This window comes from Rhinolophus hipposideros, assembly GCF_964194185.1.
Source record: "Rhinolophus hipposideros genome assembly, chromosome: 20".
Taxonomy (NCBI): domain Eukaryota; kingdom Metazoa; phylum Chordata; class Mammalia; order Chiroptera; family Rhinolophidae; genus Rhinolophus; species Rhinolophus hipposideros.
Window position 1 is genome coordinate 31,607,900 of NC_138066.1, and position 7,295 is coordinate 31,615,194.

Consider the following 7,295-nt stretch of genomic DNA (forward strand, 5'->3'; position numbering starts at 1 on the left):
CTCATGGATGATGTGAATGCAGACCCTGAGCATCACCCCTAGGCTCAAATTGCTCTTATTCTCTTCCGGAGAAGGACACCGGGGGCGGGGGTGGGGGGATGTTTTGGAGGCCACGTAGAATTGGGGTTAGGAGCCAGGGGGACTTTGGAGCAAAATGTGGTTTTGCCTCTCAGTATTGCCCCTTCCTAGGCCATCTCCCTCTTCTTTAGAGTGAGGACAGTGCCAATCTCACAGAGTTGCCATCACTCTCCATTATTTCATCCAGTTTTGCTATGCTCAGAATCCTTTCCCCATACTTCTGTACAGTCTGTCTGCCCCCACTAAAGCATAAGGTCCAGGGCAGCAGGGGCCTTGTTTGTCAGACTCACAGCTGTATCCCAGTTCCTGGAATAGTGTCTGGCACACATGGGTCATCGATAATAGATAGGGATGGGGGAAGCCTGGAGAGGCATCAATGGAGGTAGCCGCCTTCCAATATCTGGGGGGCAGGGAAACAGTCTGGTTCCTTCTATGCAGCACCCAAGGGCAAAACTATGAACCAGCTGGGAGATTTGCTATAAGACTTTTCTAAGAATCAGAGCACGCTCCTGGTACAGGAGTTCCAGTTCAGGACCTGGGACCATCGGCCTGGGCTGCTGCTGACGACATGCTGAGATGGATGGATGGACACTGAGCTGTGGGCCTCTGTGCTGAGCTCTCCACTAAAAGGAAGGCTCTCTGCTCCACGCCTTCCTCCTTGTCCTGGTTGGGAGAAGGCTGATTGCTGTGGGCATGCTGATGGCTGAGGGAGCTGGCTTACCTTGGGGCTTCTTCCTCTAGATTGTGGGGGTACCCGAGGAATTGCCCCTTTCCACCAGTGAAAACATTGTTCTAGTGGCGCATAGCTTGGAACTGGGGCGGGGGGTGGGGGGAATGAGGTGGGAAAATGCTGAATTAAAAGCCCTGGGCCCTAGTCTCTGACCAGCTGTGTGACCCAGGCATTGTGCCCCCCCCCCACTCCACCCGCCAATCAGTTTCATCTACTTCCCTTACAGAATGGCCTCAATACAGCCTTTGTCGGCTTCCCAGGATCAATGCAAGCAGGAAAAAACAAGTTGTGGAAGTACTCTGAAAACTGTACAGATGAAAGGGATTTAGTTAAGGCCCAGAACACTCCAATTCCACTAGATGATTTATCTTTTAGTGTGGTAGGCAGAATAATGGCTCCCCACAAAATGTCCACATCTCTGGAAGCTGTGAACTTGTTACCTTACGTGGCAAAAAAGACTTTGCAGATATGATGAAGGATTCTGAGATGGGGAGATTATCCTGGATCATCCAGATGGGTCCAATGTAAGCACAAGGGTCCTCATTAGAGGGAGGCAGGAAGGCTAGAGTCAGAGAAGGAGCTGTGATGATGGAAGCAGAGGTCAAAGTGATGAGGCCATGGGCCAAGAAATACCGCAAGGCTTTAGAAGCTGGAAAAGGCAAGGAATGGATTCTTTCCTAGAGCCCCCAGGAGGAAGACAGCTCTGCTGACACCTTGAATTTTAGCCATTTCAGACTTCTGGCCTCCAGAACTGTAAGACAATAAATTTGTGTTGTTTTAAACCACTGAGCTTCTGGTACTGTGTTATGGCAACAATAGGAAATCAGTATAGACAAAATCATATAAACAGTGTTTCAAATCTAACTCTCCAGCTCCCTTTTTCAATATTCCCTTTCAGTCGATGAAATCTTCTGTTCTTACCAGGTTAGCTCAGGACTCCCATGTTATCATTAAGTAGATCACTGCTTATCTGTCTTGAGTTCCATTTTAGCAGAGCATGCCAAACTTGATACACCTGAGTTCAAATCCCAGCTCAATAATTTTCTAGCTGAGCGGCCTTAGGCTTGGTCACATAACCTCTCTGAGTCAGTCTCTTCTGTGGCAAAAATAGGGAGTCATGAGAATTAAATATGATTCCACTCAAAAACTCCTTTCACAGAAATTAAGGGTTGTCAGATAAAATACAGAGTGCTCAGTTACATTTGAATTTCAGATAAAACAAATATCTATCTATCTATACATACATACATACATATACATAAATATGTCTCATGCAATATTTGGGACATATACTAAATACTTATTGGTTTATCTGAAATTCAAATGTAACTGGGTGTTTATATTTTTATTTGCTAAATCTAGCAACCTTAATCTTGTCCCAGGTCACATAGTTTGGAAGCCAAAGAGCTAAGCCTCAATCTCAGATCTTTAAGCCCTAAGGTCAGTGAGCACCCTCCTCCATCACAGGCCTGACCTTGAGCAGACAAGCTGAGCCACGCGGTTCACAGCCGTGGACTCACAACGCAATCGAAGCTTCAAAAACAGATGCAATTTGAGCTTTGGAAACCTATTTCATAACCTTAAAAATATCTAAAGTGATCATGAAAATAAAATTTAAAAACCACACAAATAAATGCTTATATATTATATATGTATACATGTGTATAAAGTACGTAAAATCAAAACTAAGTAGGAAATTGTCTTGTACACCTGAAACTAATACAAAAAATAAAAATAAAAAAAATAAAGTGATTAGAAAAAGTAAAAAAAAAAATAAGTAGGAAAGTAAGTGAAAGAAGAAACCACATGCAAAAAAATCTTTAACATATATTAAGTATGTGAATTCAATCTCTAAAGGTCATGTGCCTTTTAGGAGTTTTTTTCCTTCTGCCTGATCCAAACACCCAAGTCCAGTGGAGTTAATAAACTAAATGGCAACTGATTTTACTGTGTGCTTATCATGGACTGGGTAGCCTTTTAAGCACTTTATGTGTCCCAACATTTTTTTTTTAATTGAAATATAATTCACATAATATAAAATTTTATATAATATAAAATGTACCATTTAAAGTGTACAATTCAGTGTTTGTTATTATATTCACAAAGTTGTATGACTATCACCACTAGCTAGTTCCAAAACATTTCCATCACCCAAAAAGAAACCTTGTACCCATTAGTAGTCACTTCCCCATTCCCTCTCTTCCCTGCCCCTAGCAAACAATATCCTACGTTCTGTCTCTATGGATTTGCTTATTCTAAACATTTCATATATACATGAAATCACATAATATGTGGCCTTTCATGTCTGGTTTCTTTCACTTAGCAAAATGCTTTCAAGTTTCATCCATGTAACATGTATCAGTACTTCATTTCTTTTTATTGCTGAATAATATTTCATCGTATGAATATACCACATTTTACTTATCCATTCATCAGTTAATGGACATTTGAGTTCCCACTTTGTGGCTATTATGAATAATGCTACTAGGAACATTTGTGTACAAGTTTTTGTGTGAACATATGTTTTCAATTCTCTTAGCCAAATACCTAGGAGTGGAATTGCCGGGTCATATGGTAACTCTATGTTTAACTTTTTGAGGAACTACCAGGTTGTTTTTCACAGTGGTTGCACCATTTTACATTGACAACAGCAATGTATGAGGGTTCTCAATTCTCCACATACTGGCCAACACTTGTTATTTTCATTTTTTAAACAAAGTATAAGTATCCCTGTGGGTGTGGAATGGTTTTGATTTGCATTTCCTTAATAGCTTAATAGATTAAGCAGCTTTTCATGTGTTGTCTATTTGTACATCTTCTTCGGAGACATATTTATTCACATCCTTTGCCAGTTTTTTTTATTGGGTTGTTTATCTTTTTTGTTATTACATTGTAGGGATTCTTTACATATACTGGATATGAAACCTTTATCAGATGTAAGATTTGCAAATATTTTCTCCCATTCTGTGGGGTTTCCTTTTACGTCTTTTTTTTTGGGGGGGGGGAAGGGGAACAGGACTTTATTGGGGAACAGTGTGTACTTCCAGGACTTTTTTTTTTCCTTCAAGTCAAGTTGTTGTCCTTTCACTCCTAGTTGTGGAGGGCACAGCTCAGCTCCAGGTCCAGTTGCCGTTTCTAGTTGCAGCCCACCATCCCTTGCGAGAGAGTCGAGGAGTTGAACTGGCAACCTTGTGGTTGAGAGCCCACTGGCCCATGTGGAAATCGAACTGGCAGCCTTCGGAGTTAGGAGCACCAATCTCCAACCGCCTGAGCCACCAGACCGGCCCTCCTTTTACTTTCTTGATAGTGTTCTTTGATGCACAAAAGTTTTAAATTTTGATGAAATCTATATATATTTGTTTGGTTGTTTTAGTCGTGTGTGCTAACTCCTTGAATGTTTACAACAACCACATGAGACAGAATATCAATAGTATTCGCATTTTACAGATGAGGAAACTGAGGCATAGAAATGTTAAGTACCTTGCCTGAGATTAAGCAGCTAACAGGAGGTAGAGCTGGGATCTGAATACAAGCACTCACACTCCAGGGCCCAGGTGGGAACCATTCACAGTTCCTGTGCTCAACCTGGTGTGCATGAGTAGGATTCTTAAATTATCCCTGGACCTTCAGGCCTTGTTCAAGCAGGATTGTCTGCTTGACAGTTTTCATAGCTCACATTGTATTGTTCATAAATTAATGTGTAGGGTGAGTTCGGGGTGGGGATTGGGAGGAGGGGTGTTTCCACAGCAACTTCCTCAGTGATCTAAGGCAGTCTCCCTGAGCTGAGGTCCTGTCCACCTTGTCCCTCATCAGTGCTGCCAAGACTCTCAGAAAGGGATTCTGGCCTCTCACCGTGGTCTTAGTCACTATAAGAAAGGTCAGCAAAGCAAGTGAGGCCTGTGTAAATTGGTCAGGTTCAAGGGCAGGGGAAGCGCCAGGCTGAGGCAGGGACAGCAGGAATGGAGGTAAAAAGGCCCAAGGTCTACAGAAGGATGAGGAGAGACCTAATCCGGAGGTGAGGGCAAAGGAACAGCACACGCTGGGTGAGTGTCCCACGTTAGGGTCTGGGAGGCAGGTGGCGGTGGTCCCTGCCTACATAGGTCAGCCACCAGAGGAATGGTGCTGCTCCGGTGTGACCTGATGGGCAAGAGCAAGGGGCTGGTATGAGGAATCACCTAGTGGAGGCCCTTCCTTTCATTGTGGGTGCTGCTGCCAGGAGCTGTCAGTCTGCCCTGTGGCACATGCCCTCCCAGCTACTTGAGAGGTGGCAAGTTCTACACTGGGCCAGGGAAATTTCTTCTAAAAGCCCAGGGTTACCTACCAACATGTTTCAATATCACAGGGAAACAACAGGTTTCTCTGTCTTGTCAGGCACCAGGAATTCCTGTTTGGGACCGGTCTTCTTTAGGATTAGCATGCCCAGGGCAGTGTAAATCACAATGGTAACACTAATAGTTATTAATGACCACATTTGTCAAATGTGCATTTTTGTGCCAGGAACTGCACTAGGCTCTTCCCATCCATCCAATTATCCATCCATCATTACCAACCTTGTAATAACCTTGAAGAAGGCACAGTCCCTGCTTTCAGAGGTAAAGAAATGGAGTAGGGGGACTTTCAGGGAGCGCTTTATAGAGGGTTGATTCAGCTGGGAAAACATACCGTTGCCCTCCCAGCCTTTCTCCTTCTCATGGCCTGGAATGTAGACGTGGTGGCTGGAGCTCCGGGGACCACATTCAACCATGTGTAGACCTTGGTGGAAGGAAGGAAGCTATAAAGTGAGGAGCATCAAGACAGAAGCCTGAGTTCTTCATGACCAATGAGCATGGGTCCACCACACTAGCCCTGAAATGCTTCGTCCAGACTTCTTTGATACGGAAGAAACATAAATTTGTTTAATCTTATGTCACTTTGATTTTAGGTCATATAGAGTTAAACGTAAACTTAACTGATAACACACATCAAACCCCTGTGGAAGTGTAGAGAACTTTCACACTTTACTTTCTATGCGATGGTATTGTGTGCATTTATCATTAGTTTTACAATAAGAGTGGATTCATGTATTATCTGTATAAGCATCTGTTTTGGAGCCCCAGAGAACTCAAGTTGAGTGCCAGCCTCACTACACCCTACGTATGTGACCTTGGGCAGTCAGTTTCTCTGAGCCTGTTTACTCATCTGCAAAATGTATAATAATAGGACTTATCTCATTGGGTTGTTGTGGAGCTTAAAGGAGCTAAGGCAGATAACATTGGTGGCACGTGCCTGGCTCACAGCTATTACTGTACTACATTATGGTACCACATAGGCACTGGTGGTGGCAGAACCAATTAGAAAAGCCCAGGAAATATTGTTGAGGAAAAAGCACAGGTTGCAAAACTGGCACATGAGTATGATCCCTTTTGTGAAAAATTATTTTTATTTCCACATCTCTATGTGTATCTACACATCAAGAGATGTCTGGAAGGATGGTTATCCAAATGTTAGTAATGATGATTTCTGGGTAGTAGAATTTTTCTTTCTTTCATATGGTTGAAAAAGAGAAAAAAAGCATTATTTTTGAGCAGGAAAAAAAAAGAAAAACCCTTTGTTAAACAATATTACAAGTCACACCAAGAGTTATTAAAGCATTCATACCCTTTGACCTATCTCTTGGGAACCAACCTGAGGAAATATCTCAAATGAAGGAAGAAGCAACAGCCATAAAAATATGCACCACAGAATTATTTATAATAGAGGTAAATGGGGAACCACTTAAAGTGACTTACATGAGGGTAGTAATTATTAAATCAATCACTGATTGGAACACTGTGCAACAATTAAAATGAAAAAGATGATGACCATGTAACAACATGGAACGCAAAATTAGATCTGTGCCAGCAGCACAACTGGGCAAAAATCCTGCATGCATTTGGACGAGAACTAGAAGGGAACATGGACAAATAAAAAGTTTAATTTGTTGGGGCCACTGATTATGGGTGATTTATTTCTTCTTCATTTAGAATTCTGTTTCTAAAATGTTGTTTGTGTGATTTAAAAAAGAAAGAAAAGGCTTTAAAAATCCCTGCAGGAAAAAAAAAGGGGAGCAGGGAAAGAAAGACAGAAGGGAGATTTGGGATTCTCCCAGAAGGGGGGGCTCTGGATAAAAGAACTTCAGAGGCACACACTGGCAAACACTTTTGCAGTTTGGTCTTCTACGTGGGTGGCCCCAGAGGTTGTCGCCTTTGCTCTCTGACTTGAGTGATCAGATAGACAAAGTAGATGCCAGAGTTAGGGAGGCAGTAGATTAGCTGACGATAAAGGTGGGGTTAAGAGTGCTCTTCAGATTGGAATCATTTGGAAAAATGGATCATGCTTGCTACTGTCAAGATTATAGAGAAATGAGCACTAATAACCTGGCAAGAGCATCAACGAGGCAGGCTTCCTCATTGGCATTGTGTATCCAAACAAAGGATGTGAGTATCTTCAGTCAGCAATCCCATTTCTT